This window comes from Macaca nemestrina, chromosome 11 (assembly GCF_043159975.1).
Source record: "Macaca nemestrina isolate mMacNem1 chromosome 11, mMacNem.hap1, whole genome shotgun sequence".
NCBI lineage: Eukaryota > Metazoa > Chordata > Mammalia > Primates > Cercopithecidae > Macaca > Macaca nemestrina.
Window position 1 is genome coordinate 120,992,533 of NC_092135.1, and position 25,087 is coordinate 121,017,619.

General features: G+C 39.0%; 1 protein-coding gene across 2 annotated transcripts in view; it reads left to right on the plus strand.

Annotated features, from left to right (window-relative positions):
- LOC105481309 (acyl-CoA synthetase long chain family member 3) overlaps positions 1-25,087 on the plus strand; it is a 79,038-nt gene that overhangs the window by 15,787 nt on the left and 38,164 nt on the right. Inside the window, exon 2 of one of the 2 annotated variants that reach the window (XM_071073444.1) lies at positions 12,051-12,109. The exons of the other annotated variant lie outside the window; for it this stretch is intronic. The gene's annotated coding sequence lies outside the window, so the exon portion shown is untranslated. The remainder of the gene's footprint in view (positions 1-12,050; positions 12,110-25,087) is intronic. 2 annotated transcript variants of the gene reach the window in all.

Consider the following 25,087-nt stretch of genomic DNA (forward strand, 5'->3'; position numbering starts at 1 on the left):
TGTTGGGATTAATAAGCAGGGGAAGGAGCAAATAGTGTGTGATTTGTAAATCATAGGAGCAGTTCTGATTCTGGTACCCATTTCCTACCCTCATGTGGGATAGCTTTTCTCAACAGATGTTTGAGCAAGAGCTAATTGTTGCTTTATGGTTTTTTTTGTTTTGTTTTGTTTTGGTTTGGTTTTTTTGGGACAGAATCTCAATCCTAGGCTGAAGTGCCATGGCACAATTGTGGCTCACTGCAGCCTCAACTTCCCCAGCTCAAGTGATCCTCCCATCTCAGCCTCCCGAGTAGCTGGGACTACAGGCGTGTGCCACCATGCCAATTAAAAACATTTCTTTTTTGTAGACACTAGATCTCTTTTGTCCAGGCTAGTCTTGAACGCCTGGACTCAGGCATTCCGCCTGCCCCGGCCACCCAAACTGTTGGGATTACAGGCATGAGCCACCATACCTGACCCTACTTTATGGCTTTAAAATACTTTCTTTCTGTCTATTTAAATTATAGAATATAAGAGTATTTATAAAAGTATGCATTTATTCATACCCACTGTGTATCACATACTCTGCTAGATTCTAGGAAAGCAGAGAAATAAAAAGTCCTTGCTTCAAGAAGCTCACAGTCTATTGTGGGAAGACAGAAAAGCAAAGTTAAATAAAATACAGTTGTAATAAGTTATGTTAATGGTATGCCTGACATGTCTTGGAAGCTCAGAGGAAGGACATCTAACCCAGCCTTGATGGAAGAGGGGAGAAAAAGGATGGAGGTAAAAATAGATGGAGAGAGTTCAGTCAAAATCTATATTCCTTTACTTCTGGGTAGAGCATAGTTTTTCTGAGTTAGGAGGGGATTGGAGATGGAACCCTGGGACATACCAAGCATAAAGGCGTGGGACAAGAACACACATGGGGATGCTTGGGGAACTGAAAGAGTGTGTTACAGGGTAAGTCAGTTAACAATAGAGAGCAGGCAGCGGGAGGCCTGATAGATTGAGAAAGACGGTGGAGAGATCAAGGGGTTTGGAGTTCTGGATGAAGTCAAAGGATTGTAGTGAAAGAGTTGGTGTGGAACAGGACTGGTTATGGTAAGAGTAGTTTTGGAGTTTTGAACTTAAGAGATGGTTTTGTAGTTAGATTGTTTAGAGGGTGTCTTTTAAAAGTTAGTTTTGTGATTTTCCTTGTAATGAAGAAGTGGAGCAGATGATAACCCAGATGGAAATTTCTATGAAGGCAGGATCAGTTGAATACTCAGGGCCTGTTTATGTAAATCTGAACTTTGGTATCGAGAATGAAAAGCATCGCACTTTCGTAGATACACTTTTTTGGTGAGAAACATCTATATTGGCATTTGTTGTTTTTATTAGATACTAACTGCAGTGACTGCTACATATACACTTATACCTTTATAAATACCTAGTTCAGAAATGATTTTGTAGGCATGTAACAGTTTTTGTTCTTTGCATTGATGATTCTGGGGAGAATGGTGGACATAGTGTAAAACTGGCATATGTAATGCCTATATATTATACTCCATCATGTGTTAGAAGATTACATGCTAGAAATGTGGATAGTACACTACCCAGAATCGTGAGTCACTATTTGGGAATTGTCCTTGATGCATGGATAATTTACCTGTGGATAATTGGGAGCTGACTCTATGTATGTGTATTTAAGTTAATAAAGTTTATTTATATTATATGATGCCAGAGTACGGGCATGTTAACTATAGATGATTACAGTTTTTGTTTCTTGTTATTAATTTCAAATAGTTTTATTAAATAATTATATTTTCTGTCTTTCTTAGATAAGTCAAGAACATAATGTGTTTCTTTTGAGCTCCTTCAGGGAGAGTAGGTTTAATTTATTCTTCCACTAGAAAGAAAGATACTGTGCTTTATTCACTGCTACACACCCAGTGGTCAGCATATAGGAGACACTGACATTTGTTGCATGAATGAATCAGTCTCTGCATCTCTGCCACCTAGCACAGTAATGGACATGAGATACTGAGTAAGCATTTATTAAATTGAGTTGAAAGTTTTGAATATATTACCAGAAAATTTTTGGAAGGCCAACAATCTCACATCAAAATGACCAGTATATACTTATTAATGGAAGCTCAGGAATTCCTGAAGAATAGACTTTCTGTTGACGAATATGTACTTGAATAACTAACTGGTTGAGTAATATATGCTAATGTAATTTAAAAAAATTTGTGTGATTGTGAAGGCAGGAAAGTGATGGATTGTTTCAGGCCAGGCCATCTGCTTGCTGTACTTTAATGTCATTGCTGCTTTTCGCCTTCCCTGCCTTGTTGACACTCCTGACAACACCCTCATCAACCTTTGTGTTTGTCTTTGGCTTCCAGGTCACTGTTTCCTGTTCCTTTACCTTTCTTGTTGGTTCTTCTGGCATCTGCCCTTAATCCTGTATCCTACAACTGAACATACTGTTTCTGAGGAATTCTGTGTTCTATGAATAGAATCAGTGATGACTGTGACGTCTGCATCTTCAGCTGTTTGGAGCCCCAGCCCTGTATTTCTAACAATATACTGAATCTCTCTTCTGGTCTTTCCCACAAACTTAACATCCAGTCCTATATTCATGTGCTCATATTTGTGTCTGTTCTTCTTGTACTCCTCGTTACATGCCACCATTCTTTCATTCTGAAAATGTAGACTTTAATTTTCAGAGCCCTTACTCTATACGTCGTACCTGACAGGTCCTACTAATTTTACCTCAGAGAAGCCTCTGCAGTTGGTCCTGTTTCTTCTGCGTCTACTGCCTTAAATTCTGCACTTCATCACTCGGGCTGTGGTAATAACCACATACTTGGAATCCCTTTTGGTTTATTTTCTGTGTTGACCCCAAGTAATCATTCTTTTTTTTTTTGAGACGGAGTCTCGCTTTGTGGTCCAGGCTGGAGTGCAGTGGCCGGATCTCAGCCCACTGCAAGCTCCGCCTCCCGGGTTTACGCCATTCTCCTGCCTCAGCCTCCCGAGTAGCTGGGACTACAGGCACCCGCCACCTCGCCCGGCTAGTTTTTTGTATTTTTTAGTAGAGACGGGGTTTCACCGTGTTAGCCAGGATGGTCTCGATCTCCTGACCTCGTGATCCGCCCGTCTCGGCCTCCCAAAGTGCTGGGATTACAGGCTTGAGCCACCGCGCCCGGCCAAGTAATCATTCTTAAAAAAAAAACACATTTAGCGCTGGGCACGGTGACTCACACCTGTAATCTCAGCACTTTGGGAGGCCAAGGCGGGTGGATCACCTGAGGTCAGGAGTTTGAGACCATCCTGTTCAACACGGTGAAACCCCGTCTCCACAAAAAATACCAAAATTAGCCGGGCGTGGTGGCGGGCGCTTGTAATCCCAGCTACTCAGGAGGCTGAGGCAGGAGAATCGCTGGAACCCAGGAGGTGGAGATTGCAGTGAACCGAGATGGTGCCACTGTACTCCAGCCTGGGGGACAGAGTGAGACTCTGTCTCAAAAAAATAAAAAAAATTAAAAAAAAATTGGTTAAATGCTTTACTTGAAAACCGATCTCATCCTATCTACAACATTTTCATTGCTAACTCCCCCCATATATTTCACGTGTTCCAGCGATCTCAGGCTACTTGTGATTACTCGCTCTGCTCATTCATGCCTCCCTGTTAGGCAGCAGTGAAGGAGGAATCAGAGTCTGGAGAGATTGATTCGGCTTTGTCTGTGGGTAATTATACTCATCCTGAATCTTGAAAGATGAGTTTATTTTGACAGTCTTCTTAGCTGCTTCTGTCTCTCTCCAATTCCATACCCCATTCCAAATTTTGAACAGAAGAGTATGATTGGACCAACACATCCGTGTTTTTGATGCAGGCTTCACTGGTCACAGGTCTGCTGGATACCTGTGGATGGCCACATTTGCCATAGTCTGCGGGGTTGGAGATGGGGACAGAACAGCATCACATATGTGAAACAGAGCCAGTGCTTCCCTCCCCAACAGTTGTAGGCCAGGCAATGTGGACTGTGGGTTGACATCACTGGAGACTGTTTCAGAATCAGAATAAAGACCAATAATAAACCTTTTTTTTCTTTTTTTTCCTATTTATGGAATATGGGAGCTATGGAAGAGAGGTATTACTAGGCTGGTTGTTTGCTTCAGGGATCTGCTTCTCATCTTTCCAGGACTTAATTCAGCTACTACCTCGGTTAAAATTTTCCTTTGATGCTGTGCAACTGCAGTGTCACTATTGCCATATATGTAAGTCCCATGACTATTTCTGGTATTAAAATTCTGTATTAAAACAATTAGTGTTTTGATACAGAATAGGGCAAATGTGCATTAAATATGCTGTTTCTCAAAGTTTTTTCTTCCAGATAAATATTAGAATTAATTGTAACATAAGCATACAAAACAAACATGTAAGAAAAATCCTAGTAGGATTTTAAATGGGATTGCATTTGGTTTGTGGGTTAATTTTGGCAGAATTACGTTTATCCTTTCTACCCAGGAACAAGTCTGTCTTTTCATATATTCAGGGTTTTTTTTGTGTGTGTCTGTCAGTAGCATTTTAGACACACAGACACCCATATGTAAATATGAATGCTGTATTACATGAAGTATTTCAAACTTGCTTTTGCTATTGTGACTATATTTCCATTTCAGTTTCTAACTGGTGATTAATAGTATATTAAAAAAAACTATCAATTTTATTTGGTATCCAATTATCTTAGTCAATTCTGCATCTGGTTGGATATTTTTCAAATGATTCCTGCAGATTTTCTTGTCAGACAGGCACTTATCTGCACACAATAATGACTCTATCTTTTTCAGTATTCGTAACTGTTGATTTGTTGTTTCATTGCATTGGCTAAAGTGCAGTGCTGTTCAGAAGGCATGCATTGAGAGCCATAAATATAAGCCATATATGTAGTTTTTTTTTTTTTTTTTTTTTTTTTTGAGACGGAGTCTTGCTCTGTCGCCGAGACTGGAGTGCAGTGGCCGGATCTCGGCTCACTGCAAGCTCCGCCTCCCGGGTTTACGCCATTCTCCTGCCTCAGCCTCCCGAGTAGCTGGGACTACAGGCACCCGCCACCTCGCCCGGCTATTTTTTTGTATTTTTTACTAGAGACGGGGTTTCACCGGGTTAGCCAGGATGGTCTCGATCTCCTGACCTCGTGATCCACCCGTCTCGGCCTCCCAAAGTGCTGGGATTACAGGCTTGAGCCACCGCGCCCAGCCGCCATATATGTAGTTTTACATTTCTAGTAGGCAATTGATTTTAATACATTTTATTTAATGTAATATATCCAAAATCTTATTTCAGTGTATATGTTCAGTATAAAATTTATTAGTTAACTGTTTTACGTTCTTTTTTTACTACTAGGTCTTTGGAATCTCATGTGTATTTTACACTTAGATCACATCTCAGTTTGGACTAGCCACCGAGTGTGCGGTGGCGCTTGTGGTTACGACGTTGGACAGCATAGAGTTAGAGCCTTCTTGATGTACAATAATTACGATCATAGTTGGCCTTGTTGTCCCTTACTTGGATGGAAGTTGCTTTTCAGTATGATGTTTAATGTTGATTTCTAATAAATATACTGTTGAAGTTTAAGCAATTTTGTTTCTGAGTAAGATGTTCCTTTAAAAATTAATAATTGGTATTCACTCCCCGCCCCACCCCTGAGATGGAGTTTTACTCTTGTCGCCCAGGCTGGAGTGCAATGGTGTGATCTCGGTTTACTGCAACCTCCACTTCCCGGGTTCAAGCAATTCTCCTGCTTCATCCTCCCAAGTAGCTGGGATTACAGGCATACGCCACCATACCCAGCTAATTTTGTATTTTTAGTAGAGATGGGGTTTCATCATGTTGGCCAGGCTGGTCGCGAACTCCTGACCTTAGGTGGTCTACCTGTCCAAAGTGCTGAGATTATAGGTGTGAGCCATTGTGCCTGGCCTCACTTTTCTTAAATACTTAAGAAAGTATAAGGTGTTGCTCACACCTTTCCCCTCCTACTTAGCCTGTTAAATATAGAGAATGGTAGTAATGAAGAATTCTCATGGTGAAGCATCTTTGCACTCACAGTAAACAAACCATGCTTGGTTATGGTATATCATTCTTTTAACTCAGCTGGATTAGATGTGCTGACATTTTAGGATTTTTTCCTCATATTCATTAGAGAGATTGTCCTATGTGATATGTCAGGTTTTGGAATCGGCATTATATTAGCTCTTGTAAACTAGGTAACAAAACTTCAGATCATTCTGGCCTAAAAAAATTGTTTTAAAACTTAAAGGAATATATGCACATGGTTGAGGACTTTTTCAAGTAATTTCTTAGTAAAGTGTATTTGTGGAATATAAATTTTATAAGTCCTTGCAAGTCTGAAAATTTCTTTATTGTACTTGCAATTGATTGGGAAATTAGCTAAGAGTAGAATTCTAAGTTAAAACTTTCCCTTAAAACTTTTAAGGCCTTGTTCATAGTTGCCTACCTTCCTGTGTTTCTGAGACATCTGGTGCCAGTATGATTCTTACTCCTTTATAACAGCGGTCTCCAAGCGTTTTGGCACCAGGGATCCAGTTTCGTGAAAGACAGTTTTTCCACGGATGGGGGTTGAGGAGGCATAGGGGTGGGGGATAGTTTTGGGATGAAACTGCTCCACCTCAGATCATCAGGCATTAGATTCTCATAAGGAGCGGACAACCTAGCACCCTTGCATGCGCAGTTCCTGCTCCTGTGAGAATCTGATGTGGCTGCTGTTCTGACAGGAGGCAGAGCTCTGGTGGTAATACGTGTCCACCTGCTGTTGCTTACCTCCTGTCAGGTCTGTGGCCCGGGGGTTGAGAATTCCTGCCTTACAGGAAGGGTGACCATATATCCTGATTTGTCTGGAATACCCCTAGATCACACCTTTTTTTTTTTTTTTTTTTGAGACAGAGTCTCGCTCTGTTGCCCAGACTGGAGTGCAGTGTCATGATCTTGGCTCACTGCAACCTCCGCCTCCTGACTTCAAGCAATTCCCCTGCCTCAGCCTCCTGAGTAGCTGGGATTACAGGCAGGTGCCACCACACCCAGCTAATTTTTGGTATTTTTAGTAGCGATGGGGTTTCACCGTGTTAGCCAGGATGGGCTCGATCTCCTGATCTTGTGATCCGCCCGCCTTGGCCTTCCAAAGTGGTGGGATTACAGATGTGAGCCACCGCACCTGGCCCAAATCACACTTTTTAATAGTACCTCCGTTTAGTCTGTTATGTATTCTTGTTTGTTGATTAGTTATAGAATCACCTTATTTGTAGGTGGCTTGCTTTTTTTTTCTTTTTTTTTTTTTTTAATTTTGTTGCTGCTGCTGTTGTTTTTCTTGAGACAGAGTTTTGCTCTTGTTGCTCAGGCTGGAGTACAATGGCGCGATCTTGGCTCACCACAGCCTCCTGCTCCCGGGTTCAAGCGATTCTCCTGTGTCAGTCAGCCTCCCTAGTAGCTGGGATTACAGGCATGCACCACTATGCCCGGCTAATTTTGTATTTTTAGTAGAGATGGGTTTCTCCTTATTGATCAGGCTTGTCTCAGGTAATCCACTGCCTTGGCCTCCCGAAGTGCTGGGATTACAGGCGTGAGCCACCACGCCCGGCCAGACTTTCTGTTTTTTTTTTTTTTTGGAAGATTTGAGGATATTCTTATACTCTGTGCTTTGATAATTTACATGGCTGTGTCTAGAAGTCAGTTATCTTTTCCCTCATTGATCTGCCCAGTCCTCTCAAACCGAAGACTAGTATTTATCAGCTCTGGGATATTATATTGCAGAATGCTTCAGGAATTTCTGATTGCAAAATGTTTTAGGAATTTCAGCCTCTTCATTTGCTTTTTCTTTTTATTTCTGGAACTCCTTGTAATGGGACCTGAATCTCTTGGATTAATTTAACACTTTGTTTTTTAAAATGAGAATCAGATTTTCTATATTCTACCCCATTTGCTTCTGCTCTTCTTTATCTGGAAGAGTCTCCACCTCATTTTCTGACGCTTGTGTTGACTCCTTAATTTCAGCTGCTACTAATTTCAAAGAGCTTTTTCTTATTTTTATTCCTTGTGTTTATATGTAGCATCCCATTCTTGTTTCATAGATGGCAATAGCCTCTCTTATGCCTTTGAGAATATTACATAGACATATTTAAAAATTTCCCACATTTCCTACATTGTCTGTTTCCACTGAGGCACCTTTTCTTTGCTGTTTGTCTCTTTGATAGTGATGGTTTTTCACAAATACCTGATGATTAAGAACTTTATCTTCTGTCTGGATTTTGAATTTTTAAATGCTTTTCCTGTTTCTAGTTTCTTTTTCCACAAATAAATTCTCAACATTGGCACCAGGTTTAATATTATGAAACAGAGATCCGAGTATGTCATCCCTCTGCTAATCCGAGTATGTCATCCCCCTGCTAATAAAAGTTAGAAGACTTTTAAGAGATCTGGATAATGTTTCAACCAGTTAGGGCAGCAAACATGCACAGCGGCAGTGAGGCATTTGTTTTCTAGGGCCACTGCAACAAATCACCACAGACTGGGTGGCTTAAAACAACAGAAATTTATTCTGTTAACGTTAATAGAGACCAGAAGTTCAAATCAGTGTTACTGGGTTGAAATAGAAGTATCAGCGGAGCTTTGAAGGCCCCAGGGAAGAACGTGTTCCTTGCCTCTTTCAGCTTCTAGTGGCTGCTGGCATTCCCTATTATCAGTCCAATCTTTCAGGCCAGCATCTTCCAATCTCTCTGCTCCATCTTCATGTCACCATCTCCGTCATGTGTGTCGAATCTCCTTCTGCCACTATTTATGAGGACATTTGTGAGGGCATTTAGGGACCACTGGGTAATCTAGGGTCTTTTTCCAAATAAGGTAACATTTGCAGATTCTAGGGATTAGGGCCTGATACCCTTGAGGTCCTTTATTCAGCTTACCACAACTACTTAAAGAGTCTTCTGAAATTTCTATTTTCTTATATAAATAATTGTTATTACTGCCTGCAGTTATTGTCTGCTTGAACAAAAATACATGCATCAACTCAGTTTATAGTGATTTCCTTGACCTTCTCCACCCTAGACAAAAGGCTGCAATCGCCAGTTTTCCTAATGCAGCTGATGCACTTCTCATGGTTTTTGCCGTGTTAAAGTGATTTGTCAGGCTCTACCACTGACTAGGAATTCTTTTTTTTCAGTACTATGGTGTCATTCTTAGAATGCAAAGTGTCAAGTCTGGAGCTGAGTAAGGCATTTAATAAATATTTGTTGAAGAGTTTTTAACATTTATTGAGGGCCAATTACATACCTAGTAGGACCTGTCACCTTGGGCCATTTAATAAACAAAGCAGTGTAAAGTAAGCATGGCACGTAAGTTTCTCCAGGGCATATTTCTCAAAAGGGATTGCTGGGTCATAGGAGTCCACATTTTCAGCTTTTGCTAGATGCTGCCAAATTGCTCTCTTAACTGGCTGTACTTCCCTAAGAGTGTCAGGATGTATCTTGTTTGCCATATTCTTGCCAACACTTGTGAATTTTTTTCATTAAAAAAATTTAATAGAGGAAATGATGCTGTTTTAATTTGTATTTCCTTGATAATTAATGAGGTTGACCATTTTTAATAGGTAATAAACAATGTGGAATTTTCTGTTAATATACGTAGCCTGCTTTCTCCTGTTGCTCTTTTATATTTATAGAAATTCTACAAATATGGATATGAATTATTTGTAGATAGCACCATTCTCATTTACATAAGAGAAAACTGGCACAAGAAATTATTAATAACAAGAAGATTTTTAAGTTATTTCCCCCCTGGATGAATAGATGCGTGACCTTGTCTGGAGTCATAGCTAATACGAAACAGCAGGGATTTTGAACCCAGTAGTAGCTGAGTTTAAGGTCTGTCTTTTTTTTTTTTTTTTTGAGACAAGAATCTCACTTTGTCACCCAGGCTGGAGTGCAGTCGCATGATCTCGGCTCACTGCAGCCTCTGCCTCCTGGGTTCAAGCGATTCTCCTGCCTCAGCCTCCTGAGTAGCTGGGACTACAGGTGCACGCCACCACGCCTGGCTAATTTTTGTAATTTTAGTGGAGACAGGGTTTCACCATATTGGTCAGGCCGGTCTCGAACTCCTGACCTCAGGTGATCCACCCGCCTCAGCCTCCCAAAGTGCTGGGATTACAGGCGTGAGCCACCACGCCTGACTTTTTTTTTAAAAAATTTATTTATGTATTTATTATTTTACTTTAAGTTCTGGGATACATGTGCAGAACGTGCAAGTTTACATGTATACATAGGTATACATGTGGCATGTTGGTTTGCTGCACCTTTCAACCCATCATCTAAGTTTTAAGTCCCACATGCATTAGGTATTTGTCCTAATGCTCTCCCTCCCCTTACCCCACTCACCTCCAGGCCCCGGTGTATGAGGTTCCCCTCCCTATATCCATGTGTTCTCATTCTTCAGCTCCCACTTATGAGTGAGAGAACGTGTAGTGTTTCTTTTCTGTTCCTGTGTTAGTTTGCTGAGAATGGTGGCTTCCAGCTTCATCCGTGTCCCTGCGAAGGACATGAACTCATTCTTTTTTATGGCTGCAAGGTCTGTCCGTTTTTACAAAAATTAATAATGAATTAAAAGTTAATGAAGCAGTGGTATGTATGTTGAATTAAGTGATTCAAAAAACCTTAGCTTTTAGCTCTACTTGTTAATATATTCTTAAAAATAACTGTATAATGACTGCTAACCTGCTTTTAGCTCTACTTGTTAATATATTCTTAAAAATAACTGTGTAATGACTGCTAACCTATTTGCTTCACAGGTGGTAGAGAAAATCATTGAAATAAGATTTAAAAGTGTTTTTTGTAAGCAGTGTATTAATATCACCACGTGTACATCTTAATACTTACCGTTTATCATCATCATGGGTAAATGAACACAGTCTTTATAGTATACTTTTTGAGTTTTGGAAATACCTTATTTTTTATAATAGATTTTATTTTTTAGAGCAGTTTTAGGTGTACAGCAAAATTGAGAGGAAGGTGCAGAGATTTTTCATATGCCCCTTCCCCTACACAGGCATAGCCTCCCTCTTTATCAGCATCCCCCTACCTCCCGAGAGTGCTACATTGGTTATAACTGATGAACCTACATTGACACATCATTACCACCCAAAGTCCATAGTTTACATTAGGGTCCCTCTTAGTATTGTGCCCTCCGTAGGTTTTAACAAAACATGATGACATGTATCTACCGTTATAGTACATACAGAATAGTTTTACTGCCCTAAAAGTCCTTTTGTGCTCTGCCTATTCATCCGCCTCTGTGCCCTAACCTCTGACAACCATGGATCCTTTTACCATCTCCATAGCTTTTTCTTTTCCAGAATGTCATATAGTTGGAATCGTACAGTACATAGCATTTTCAGATTGTCTTCTTTCACTTTGTAATATGCATTTAAATTTCCTTCATATCTTGTCATGTCTTGATGGCTCATTTCTTTTTAACACTGACTCATTTTCCATTGTCTGGATGTACCACAATTTAACCATGACTTTATTGAAGGATATGTTGATTGCTTCCAACTTTTGGCAATTATGAATCAAGCTGCTATGGACATTCATGTGCAGGTGTTTTTGTAGACATGTTTTCAACTCTTGGGTAAATACCAAGCACTGTGGTTGCTGGATCATATATATGGGGTATGTTTAGTTTTATATGACACTGTCAAACTTCCATAGTGGCTGTACCATTTTGCATTCCCACCACAATGAATGAGAGTTTCTCCACATCCTTGCAAGCATTTGGTGGTGTTAGTGTTTTGGGTTTTGGGCATTCTTACTGGTGTGTAGTATGTGTACTATATGTTTTTGAAGAAAGGTTACATGATAAAAATATTGTTAGATAGTGTGATAGATTGGTGTTTCCAGAAAAACTCACCAGAAACTTTTCATGTGAGGTTTAGAAGTAAAATACCTCCAGGAAAAAGTTGGCATTCGGCTCTGATTAACTGGATTATGAGTAGTAATGATTGTCTTCTTTATGTTTGTTTTGACAGGTTTTGACACAAGGGCGCGTATCTTTAAAGCACCTAGTACCTCCTACCTTTGTCAACTGGTAAAATATTTCATTTTTTATTACAATAGATTTCTTTTGTTATAAAATATATTAGGTTAAAACCAATTATGGTTAAACTGACCAAAAAATTGTAATTCTCATTTTATGATTGTAGAACTATGACAGTTATAGAAAATAGTTTTATACTTACTTTAATTCCATATAAATCAATTGGGACATTAAACCATGTCATTGCGCAATACCATCTAGCTTCCTTTCCTTAACTTGAATTTCACTAAGTGTCTGCAAGGGATTTGAACTCAGTAGCCTCTTTATTTTGGATAGTTTAGCATGAATTAGACTTATTACCATTTTAATATGTGATGGTCATTTAAAATTTGTATTAATGTTACTGTAAACTTATAACTACATTTTAGTAGAGATTGTAGTTTCAAGGGCTTTTTGTCAACCTATAGAAGGTTCTGCATGGTTATTGCAGTTGTCATGGGGCATAAGAAATATAGCACAATTTTATTTCTTTCTGTGTCATCTGAAGTGAATTAGAGTTTATGAAATTTTAGGGCAAAAATTTAAGGATCAAGTGACCTGAAGGTTTTTAGCATTCTGTGAAATGAAAATAAAATTGAGTAGGACTGCTATAGGAAATAGTCTCTGTTGGTAAAGTGCTTTGATGACGTAAAGGCAGTAAGCATTTTATCCATTAGAATCATGATAGTTGACATCTTCGTTTTCAGGATCTCATTTCAAAGTCTTTTTTCACATCAGTTGAATGTATTAATCTTGACATTTTTAACTGATTTTAAAAGGAAATCACACAAGTAATATGTTTATTATTAAAAACTGTAAGCAATGTAGGAGCATCTAAGTAAACAGGAAACTCCTCTGTTCCCCCCGGTTCTTTTGCTAGGGATTATCCCTTATTTTCATGGAGTGTATCTTTCCAGACACTTTGTTTGCATATCCAAGATTGTCATCTTTTAATGAAATAGATGTGATGGAAAAAGCAATATACTCTGTCCACTTTAATAGTATTCCTCACTTTGTTTTAGACATGTCTGTGCCTGCGTCTCTGAGGGATATACGTGATCAAATTAAGAGTGCTTTTGAAGTGACTAAGTAAACCCATTGTAACACAGTACTCCTCTACAAATTTCTTTTAGTAGTTAATGGGTTATGGGAACTCCAAACTTTGAATTCTTAACTAAGAATGCATCAAGAGAGTTTAGTAGATTTACAGTAAAATTGAAATTGCAAAGATAATTATGGCATATTAAGTGATAGATTTTAAATAGGAAGACATTTATAGAAATGACTAATTACTATTGAGGATCAGCTAGGTTTGGGTAGGTGAAGAAGTGGTTTTGGAGCTTCAGTGCATTTACGTGTGCTCAGTAGGGTACTTAGGATATTTGAGGAGGGAAAAGGACGTCAGAAACTGATGTGGGAGGGCGGTGCATAGGGAAGAAGTACTATGGTACAGTGACAAAGATAACTTTGTCATAATTTTGCCTAAAAAGAGAAGTAAGACTCATTGTCATGTTATTTAGGTTAACTGTACGATGAAGTAAAGGGAATGTCATGAACTACTTGGGAAACCCAGTGTCTTGAATCCCAAAACTTAGAACTCAGCCTTTTCACATTTGGAAATTGCTTATGTTCAGAAGTCCCATGATTTAAGAGATAATGTAAAAATGGAAGTTAATTCACATTTGTACATGTCCTTTGTGCGATTGTCGGATTGAAACATTTTAAACTTCTTAAAAAATGTAGGGAAGCAAATGTGAATTTGTATGTGAAAGTGACCTAGTGAGAAGTATGGAAGGAGACGGAGACAGCAGCAAGTTTGCTCCTCCCTTGGTTTCAGTGGAAAATGTTTCTTAAGAGTTGGGCCAGGTATTTCTCATAGCTACTTAAGGTGATCCTTTTTTCTGTCTCTTCTGTTTTTTTAAATGTAATCTGGTTTTTGAGCACTTGCAGAAAAGCTGCAGAGGCCAGGGAATGACACAGCAGAGAATGGAGGTGACGAGAGGGAAGACAACTAGTGATCTTAGTAGCTTTGGTTTTGAAACAGGAAAAGCTTTTTTTAGTGGTAAACTAATTGGGAATTTGTAGGAAGAAGAAAATATGTTGTAAAGAATTTAAAGATAAAAAAGTGAGTAATATTTGAATATAACACAAGGCTATTGACTAAAGGAAGTAATTGGATGTTTAAACCTCGTTTTTAGCTATTTAATCTTTACATGGTACAAATGAAGGCAGTATGTTAATTGTGATGCAGGTAATTCTGTATATTTCCACAACATACTTGTAAGTTCTAATTATGTTATTTGCCTTTTCTTAACTTTGTTTTTTTTTTTTGAGACGAAGTCTTGCTCTGTCACCCAGGCTGGAGTGCAGTGGCCGGATCTCAGCTCACTGCAAGCTCCGCCTCCCGGGTTTACGCCATTCTCCTGCCTCAGCCTCCCGAGTAGCTGGGACTACAGGCGCCTGCCACCGCGCCTGGCTAGTTTTTTGTATTTTTAGTAGAGACGGGGTTTCACCGTGTTAGCCAGGATGGTCTCGATCTCCTGACCTCGTGATCCGCCCGCCTCGGCCTCCCAAAGTGCTGGGATTACAGGCTTGAGCCACCGCGCCCGGCCAACTTTGTTTTTTAGCTGCTCCATGCAAACTACGGATAAGAAACTGGGCTTTTGGTAGTGGGAAGGGGAATGGAGGAAGAGAAAAGGAAACATCTAAGTAATCTTACTGAATGATATACAAATCATTAAAATTAAATAAAATATATTCTGGGTAGACTTAGCTTGCAAAATTATCTTAAGCTATTGAAGCTCTTATAAATGGAATAAGCATTTTAAAATCATCTTGAAAATCTTCAGAAACTTTAGTTCTTTTACATTCTCAAAGGTTAAACATAACCAGAGGAGCTATCTTCTCTCAAATACGCATACTTTGTTCATTATATTTACTTTCTCTAACTTTTTTTTTTGTATGTTTGGAAATGTTGCATTTTTCCTCTGGCCTTTGGATTTTCTTTAATTTTATTTTTTATTTCATACTGGGGGAAAAAGAATTTTGTTTGTTTGTTTGTTTGTTTATTTTTGAGACAGAATCTTGGTCTTTTGCCCAGACTGGGGTGCAGTGGCGTGATCTTGGCTCACTGCAACCTCTATCTCCCAGGCTCTGGTGATTCTCGTGCTTCAGCCTCCCAAGTAGCTGGGATTACAGGTGCGCACCACCACACCTGGCTAATTTTTATATTTTTTAGTAGAGAGGGGTTTCTCCATGTTGGCGAGGCTGACCTTGAACTCCTGGCCTCAAGTGATCTGCCCACTTCAGCCTCCCAAAATGTTGGGATTACAGGCGTGAGCCATTGTGCCTGGCCGAAAAGAGGTATATTTAAAAGTGAATTTGTTACTTCAACACACATAACTGTCACTTAAAAATTAGTCTGTCTGTTCAATCTACTTGGTACAGGTTCATGTAATGCCAAATGTGGTACGTAGCTGGATTGAGTTGGAATTATGAAGATCCTCAAATATTGATGAGCCAGGTTGATGTCATTAAGTAACCTAATAGTTCATGTTCTCCTGAAATATTTGTATAGCTGGCTTTCTCATTAATCATTTTGTAGGAAATGATTGGACTAAAAGAATAAAGAATCCTGTTCAGTATTGTCTTAATCAATTTTGGGAACCCTAGGCATCCGTAGAATATAGTCTTAAAATTGATCTAGTTGAACTGCATCAATATTAATGTGAGCAAATTAAGATTTAGTGACCTGCTCATGAGCTCTTAGTAATTGGCAGCAGAGCTCAGTCTAGTCTAGTGTATGTGTTTATGCACGTGTGTATATGTATTTAAAATCCGTGTTGTGTATCTAACTGAAAAAGATGTATATTCCCTTGCCTGATTTCTGTTTCCTATTTATTTTTATCTAGAAGAGGGGATAAAAACTGTTTTTTAAAGAAATAATGGGTCTTGATCAGTTTTGGGGAAATCGAGGGGACTGTATTTGTAGTTCAAGGAGAGTACTCAAGTGTCCTACTGTTATTTCCGCTATCATACTAATAGGACTGAAACAATTTTAAAATTACACTGGATAGCTGAAACTTAAAAAGTTGGCTTTGTTAAACTGCTTTTTAATTTAGATACATTCATGGGAAAGACTTGCTATAATAAATGTTCCTCCCTCCCTTCTTTCCAATATATATCTTTAATGCCAACGTTTCATTTTCTGAGGTTAAAATAAATACAGGCTTAATAGTTTTCTTAAAAATAAGATACCAAATTATTATTTCCCCATAAAACTTCCTAGTTGTAAAGTGGAACTTTATCTAATCAGATAGTAATATGACTGAATCTTCTAATAATGTTTTTAATTGATTTCCTGTCCAGAGTCTTTTTAACAATTTTATTTTTGTATTAAGGAAGTTCTTGCATGGATTAATGATCTCGATTTCAGTCTTGTAGTCATTTCGATGTCATACATTGCAACTGTGTGGTCATAGTTGAAATCTTTGAAGTTGTTGAAAGATTGTGTTAGTATTTGAGGATTTGGAGAGGAAAAATTCTTTGTCTTTACTAAATACAGTAAGAACCACTGTATTACACATAGTAAGTTAGTGTGTGTGTTGTTGATATTTATAAGAATTTAAAACAACTTTCCTACTTTTAGGTCTGCTTTTTTGGGGAGGGAGGCAGCAGGATATATAGTAAGTAAATGTTTTAAAACCATTCTGTTGAACTAGGTATGTATTTTTATTATACTTTTAGCTTTGGATGCCTGAGAAGCAAACATGTTTGTGAGAACCAGGGTGCCCCTCTAAAAAGAAACTCTTTCCTGATAGTAAATAATAGTCGCTGGTTGCACTTTCCATTACAACTCTGAGAGACTAATTCTGAGTGGGAAATAGTTCTTTCTGCCCTTCTTGACCCTAGTTTCCTATTTCCAAATCATATGATTCCAAATCATAATACATGATTTGCGTCATTCTTCTGGGACTCTTTCAGTCTCTGTAGAATGTGTATGACTGTCACCTAACTTTTGTGGAAAGGAGAATCTCAGAAGTAGTGTACTAAAGGACACTTTTTTCTCCCCAACAGTAAGATATTAATCATAGAGTTTATTAAGAGGGTGTGGGGGCATTAAAAAGTTTGGACATGCCTTGGGAGACATGTAGGTTAAAATCCTACCTTACCTGCTAGTTGTAAGTGCCTTTGGGCACAATCTGTTTGAAATTGGCGTTTGTGAGAATTAAATGAGATAATATAAAAAGTTCCCTTCACTGTCCTTGTTTGCCTGCACTCAGAATTGTTTCCCATTTATTGCTAGCTTGGTGAAAAATTGCAGCCACATTTCATACTAGCAAATACGAATTCCTTAATACCCAGCATTGTGCAAGCCGCTCATTTATACTTCATTAGAGATAAAATGCTAAGCCATGTTATTATTAGTGTTATTTGCAGATATGAACAGTTGTATAGTATTGATGCCCGAGTGTGGTAGGCTGAAAGAAAAATACAGAGGAGGAAATCAGATTGAGTGGTGGGCAGGATTAACTGAGAATTAAATTGTGGCATATCAAGATGCCCCGTCTGCAGTATTTTCTGCTTTTCTGTCCTCTCTTCCCCCGTCCTCATCCTCTGCTGCCTTTGACTTTGTGGGAGCATTTCTAAGTGTTGGGGCTCTTCCCCTGCTCTGCAAGTTGAGTTTTCAGGTTCCTTTTCATGATGGTGGTGGACGTGAGGGGCATAAAATGTCTGCTTGCTCTATTAGTAGAGTGCGAATGTAATACCATCATTGAGTTCTTCCCTCCTGTAGACATTGTACATGTCTTAGATTCTGAGGGTGACTCCCGTTTTCTTTGTTCAGTCTACGAGTTTTGTGGAGGTTAATTTCACAAGTCTGCCAATTTTGGGTTGAGGTACCATGTTGTATCTCTCCTGCGCCTAAGAGATTCTTAAAACCCCAGATCTAAGCAGATAGAACCATTTGATACTTAGTCTGAAAGTGATCCCTATGGCAACCTACTTTTTTCCTGTTTTTCTCTTAGGAAAACACGTCATCTCTGATGGAAGCTTTTCTTCCTTCTCTCTTTTTCTCTTTTTCTTCCTTCTCTCTTCTATTTTTTTCTCTCCTCCCCCTTCCCTCGCTTTCTGCCTCCTTTCTCTCTTCTTCCCTTCCCTCGCCTCCCCATCCCTCCCCTGCCCCTTCTCACCTCACAGGGTTGTTTTTTCTCACAGGGTTTCTTTCTTTCTGACTTTGTCTTTTCACAAAGTCTTGTTCTGTTGCTTAGACTGGAGTGCTCTGGTGCGATCACGGCACACCACAGCCTCAACCTCTGGGCTCAAGAGATCCTCCCACCTCAGCCTACTTTGTAGCCGAGACTGCAGTCATGAGCCACCACTCCTGTCAGGAGGCTTTCATATGAGCATTTGTAGCAATTTTTTTTTTTTTTTTTAAATTGGGAGTTGTTACAGGGCATTTGACTATGATATTAATAATATTCTTTAATAGCTGTTTTTAACATAAAAGTTTATTTTAACATCCACTTCATACCTTTGGGAAGTTTATCATTTGTAAGTGATTTCCTGGGTGGTGGTTAAGCTCTATTACTTTATGTACAGTTGTTTCATAACACGAGATGTGAATGACACAAAATCCTGTCTGGTCTCCTCTTCCTCCACTCTTTCCAAGTCACCTGTGTTCTTCCTCTCAAATAATAGAGGTCATACAGAGAAGAGATCTTCCTTATACTTGATCATTATGATTTAAAACAATTGCTATTTAAAATATAAGATGTAAATAACTCTTTGATATAATGCAGCTGACCATTTGCATAGAACATTTTAAAAACACATTTCAAATGTTTGAACCTAGCTGTTTATCACACAATTTTGTATTTCAAGATTTTGTTTGCTCATCTTTGTTGTGTAAGTAGTAATAGGTCATTTTCTTTTAATGCTGTTAAACTTATTCATCTTGTTATTTTAATTAGCAGTTCTGAGAGTTTAGTGAAGTTGGGAGTTGTTAAATTCTTCATGGTGAAAGATTAATGGACTTTGACCTGCATTTAAACATTTAGGGATAATTTCTTAAAAACCTTGACTTGCCTGTATCTTTTTCTATAATCAGGCATGAAGTCAGGCATGCCCGTGTGTACATTCTTCTCAGTTGGCAAGGTATCATAGAAGTTCTTCTAAGTCAATGCATGTACATGTAGCTTATTTTTAATGGCCGCATAATAGTCTGTTCAATGGGTATATATGTTTTTCAGGCATTCTTTGGTTCATGAATCTTTAGATTATTTTCTATTTTTGTTTTTTTGCCACTGAAACAATACTGCCCTGTCTCCCAGGAGAGTGTGTGTGTGTGTGTGTGTGTGTGTGTGTGTGTGTCCAAGTTTTATCTTCAGACTATATTACTACTAGTTACAGTTAACTACCCATCCCCAAATCTGTAAATGTCTTCCTTTGACCCTGACACTACTCTGTCGTGATTCTTAGTGATTTCAATATCCTTCTAATACTGTGGTCTTCTTATTTCATACTCCAACCTGCCTTTGCTACTCCTTTTCCATGACCATTCATTCTCCCACTCTCCTAGATGACTATTTTATACTTCCTCCTTAATTTTTTAATATCTTCCTTTCTGCCTCCCTCCCCTCCAGTGATTTTGCTTATTACTCTGAGAAAATAGAAGCACCCAGAAGAAAATCTTCTACAAGCTCCTGTCCCCGCACATCTGTGTCCCTGTTTCTCCCACCCTCGCTCCTCCTCCAGGGTGTGACTCTCTTCTGCATAATACTTTCTTCTGCTGGATGGTAGCCATCAGTCTGCAGACAAGCTCTAGTATTTATGTTTAAAACAAAAGAATCTCTTTTGTCCTGGCTTGTTACCATTGCTTTGTTCTTTAGAGATCTTTCTACTTACTCTCTTTCTGCCCTTTCTTTTGAACCCTCTTCAGTTGAGCTTTGGTCCTTAACACTTAAGCTCTTTTCAAGTTTAAGGTCAATGGAGACCTTCACATTGTCAAATCCAGTATGTAACCTCCAGGCTTCCTCTTTTATTTCCTCTTTTTTGGCTTCCCTATTCATACTCTCTGCCCATTTTCCTTGTGTTGCTTGCCTTTTATTTTAATTTATAGGAGCTCTTTGTATATTTTGTCACCATTTTTTCCTGGATACTTGTTTTCCTTTTGATTCTTTTAAAGTTGTGTTTCATCATACAGAAATGTTAAATCCTCTGGATTTTGTAGGAGAATAAATCTATGAGAATCAACAAGAGAATTTTGAAAAATTTGGGTAGTGAAGGTCTTACCAGATATTTAAAGCATTTGTTCTCAAGCATTAGTGTAGAAAAAACCCACGTGGTTGCAATTTAAAAATGAATCTGCCACAAGTGTTTTCAATTTTTAGGTCTTGGGACAGTAAGGAAGATAGGGAGGCATGTCTGAGGAGTCTTCGTTTTGAATAACCTCTAAGGTAATTCTGATATGATTGGTCCATGGGCCACATTTAAGAAACATTGCACTTTGGGAGGCTGGGGTGGGCGGATCACAAGGTCAGGAGATCGAGACCATCCTGGCTAACACAGTGAAACCCCGTCTCTACTAAAAATACAAAGACAAAATTAGCCGGGCGTGCGGGAGGCTGAGGCAGGAGAATGACGTGAACCCGGGAGGCGGAGCTTGCAGTGAGCCGAGATCACGCCACTGCTCTCCAGCCTGGGCGAAAGAGCGAGACTGTCTCAAAAAAACAAAAACAAAACAAAACAAAAAAAGAAACATTGCTGTAAATTTATATTTGGTATAAAAGGATATTAGCAAAGCAGTAGGCAAATACATGGCAGGAACAGAATGGTGTTTAGAAACACATCCAAGTGTGAATGAGAAATTATTAATGAAGAGGACATTTTGTTTATTTGAGAAAAGAGTGGTTTATTTAAAAATGCTTTAGGCAGTTTATCTGAGAGGAAAGAATTTAGCTTTCACCGTCATACAATATAGAAAAATAAACTCTGTTGAATTAAAGATCTAGATGTAAAAATCAGGCAAACACTAGAAAAAATACAGGAGACCCAATAGTTTAACCTTTGGATAGGTGAGACCTTTTAAAACTAGGTTGGAAACCTAGAAGCTGTGAAAGAAAAGATTGACAGATTTAGCTGTTTAAGTTTACTTTTACTTTTGAAAGATAATGTTCTGTCTAGCATGGTGAAATCCCATCTCTACTAAAAAATACAAAAAATTAGCTGGACTTGGTGGCCGGTGCCTGTCGTCCCAGCTACTCAAGATGCTGAGGCAGGAGAATCGCTTGAACCTGGAAGGCGGAGCTTGCAGTGAGCCGAGATCACACCACTGCTTTCCAGCCAGGCAACAGAGCGAGAGTTCGTCTCAAAAAAGAATAAAAATAAATAAATAAATAAAAAGAGAAAGATAATGTTACAGGACAGAGGTCCTGATCTGGACCCGAAGGGAAGGTTCTCGGATCTTGCGCAAGACAGAATTCAGGGTGAGTCCATAGTGCAAAGTAGAAGCAAATTTATTAAGAACATAAAGTGGCGAAAGAACAGCTACTCCATAGACAGAGTAGGATACTCCTGAAAGTAAGAGGAGGAACGCGCCCACCCTAGGTACAATGCTGGTATACATGGGAAGATGTGCTCTGCTACAGGGTTTGTGATGAATAATTTCCTTAATTACTGTATTTTGCAAAAATCAATGTTATCTTTAAAGCAAAATTAGGAATGCTTTTGTTCTCCAGATATCGGGATATCTGGAGACTCCCAAGTCTGAGTCTGTTTTTTAAACATTATTAATTTGTTCCCTTAACTGTAAACACCCAGAGGCTCGGAATGCCTAGTTTTCTGGGAATGCAGCCCAGCAAGTCCCAGCCTCATTTTCCTATCCCTCACCAAAGATGGAGTTGCTCTGGTTCAAACGCTTCTGACAATTATGCTCATTCTAAGGTGTAGCAAATAAAGTATCTATGACTAGTTCTCAAGATTTTTTAGAGCCACCTAGCAAATAAGATGCAGTTGTCCAAATTTGTTACTTTACTTAATTTATCTAGAACATTTTAGAAAAATCAAATGGCTTAATTGAATGTGGCTGGTATCACTAGGCTGCGTTTGATGCCCTTAAACACTTGCTCTGTGGCTCTCCCCGCCCTTGGCTTTTGCAACACTGTCCTCTCCAGTTTCTCCTTTATTGGTTTCCTCAGTGGTACTTTCCCCTTCTCGGCGCCGTAGATTGGTTTCTTTTCAAAGTTTTCTGTCCTTGAACTTGATCTTGTAGATTTCCTATTTGTTCCGTTTGGGGCATTCTCATCCTTCTTCCCTTTATGGCTCCAAAGTGTGTGCCTGTAGCTCTGGCCTCTCTTAAGTTTCACAATTTATGTGTATTTGGATGACTCACAGGAATCTTAAACCCGTATTTTCAAGACTGTATTTATTTCCTTTCTGCCAACCATCCAACCACTGACCACCTATTTTACTTCTTGTATTTCTGTCTTGGTGGAAGGCACCAAGATCATTTTCTCTCTTTGTATTATTACAGCTGTAATTCATGAATTAATTCTGTATTGTGTTCAGATACAGAATTAATTGTTGGGAAGGACTGGGGGAACAGCTGCAACATTTGCCACCCTTGGAAGCTGCTGGTCCTGTGTCACACCACCTTCACCTTTTGATCGAGGAGGGTAAAGAAGTATTTTCACTGTTTTTTATCTAATTTGTTTGCCTCTAGTTTCTGCTGCCTTCGCATTGTCTTTTACATATAGTTATTTTCTAAGCCGGCATTTGGGTACATTAGAATGCGAACTAAGTTCTTTTCAAAGGGCACAACAGTTCAACTTCGTCTCCTCCCCACCCTGCTCTTCTGGTTTGTTTTTTTTTTCTTGAACAAAAGACTTTTTGGGACTTGGTCAATCTGTGCGGTGCCATCACTTCTAAAGCTCCATCCCTACTCCCACTCCCCTACACCATCCTCATGTGTCCTTAGCCTTTTAAGATCACAAAAAAATTGCCATTTGATCCAAAGAGATTTCTCAGAAAATGCTAGAACTAGTCTCTACCTTTTACTGTGCTCTTCCTGAAGCACCATTTATACTTGATGATTAATACTTACCTTTAGGTTGTATAATCCATTTGAGTTAACTTTTTGTGTAATATAAGGAAGGGTTACAACTTCATTCTTTTACTTTTTGGTTATTTCAGTACCATTTGTTGAAAAGACTGTTCTTTCTCCATTAAATTTTCTCAGCACCCTGTTGAAATTCAGTCGTCCATAATGTAAGGATTTATTTCTGGATTCTGAAATTGACTCCGTTGATCTATTTGTCTGTCCTTTTGCCAGTACCACACTGTCTTAATTACTGTTCTTTTGTAGTAAATTTTAAAATTAAGACATATAAGTCATCCAAGTTTGTTGTTCTTTTTCAAGATTGTTTGGCTGTCCTGGGTGCTTTTAATATCCATGTGAATTTTAAAATCAGCTTACTTATTTCTGTCTAAAAGCCAGCTTTTATACAGCTGAGATATTTTTTAAGCTAACCTTAGATTTAATGAACTAGTTATTTAGGTCAAAAAGAAAAGGCCGGGCATGGTGGCTCACGCCTGTAATCTCAGCACTTTGGGAGGCCGAGGCAGGTGGATCACAAGGTCAAGAGATTGAGACCATCCTGGCCAACATGGTGAAACCCCATCTCTACTAAAAATACAAAAATTAGCTGAGTGTGGTGGAACACGCCTGTAGTCTCAGCTACTCAGGAGGCTGAGGCAGGAGAATCACTTGAACCCAGAGGCGAAGGTTGTGGTGAGCCGAGGTCGCGCCACTGCACTACAGCCTGGGTGACAGAGCGAGACTCTGTCTCCAAAAAAAAAAAAAAAAAAAAAAATCAAACTCAAGTATTGTTGAGGTAGCAAATATTCTATCATCTGAAACCTCAGTGGTAAACACAATACCCCAATTTAACATATTTTTGCTACTTGTTAAATACGTACGTGTAAATATATTCACTTAAGTAAACTAAGTGGACAAAATTAGATAATTTTTTCATATCCAACTTATTTAACTTGATACACTTTCCAGCTTCCAACATATTGTAAATATTTATAATCTTGTAAGATGATGCTACGTAATTCAACTTGTCAGTATTGTTCTAGTGCTATTAGCTCTATTAATTACATAAGGACATTGGTGTAAGGGGACTCAAAAATTCACAGGTTTGGGTAGAAAACGAGAACTAGACAGTGGTTTCATCACTATAAAGTTAGTTGTTACTTAGTGTCCCCGAATGCTAATGTATGGCAGATCCCTGTAGCCATAAATTGCATTCTGGGCTTTAAGGGATTAAAATATAATTCAAATCCTTCAATAAAATGATACCATTCACACCATTACCTTAGATCTTGTTTGTACATGCCATTCAATGTATTGCAATGCTTTTAAAAACATTGATGCAGGTTTCTTGCTCCTTAGTTTAGCTAAATTCAGGTTCTTGTCACATGACCAGAAAAAAAAATAAGGCATGTGGACACATTGAAGGCTGAGGAGGGTGGAATTTATTAAGCAGAAGGAAAGCTCAGCAAAGAGAGGGGTCCTGCAGCAGGTTTCCGCCTCACAAATTGAATACCAGGGCCACCACACAGGAGCTGAAGAGTTGATTCTCCTCCTCTGCATAAGGCTCGAATTCCTGGTGACTCCACCCCAGGGCATTATTCGGAAAGACTCAGTCAGGAAACGGTGGGCAGACTGGGGCAGACTTTCTCCCTTTGGGTGATGGGTTTCACCCTGGACCAGCAGTCCCGTCTTTCAACCTTCAGGTTGCTTTAGGCTTGAAGGTGAGGTTTCACCAGGGACCAGATAGGGTACTATCTGCCTAGGTATTTTTCCAGCCTCTATCAATGTGGTATTACAAATATAACACAGAAGGAAGAAAAAAAAGTTAAATCACACCTTGGGAAATTACCAGCCTAGTAGCATCAGTAAAAATGGTACTGTTTTAGTCATGGCAT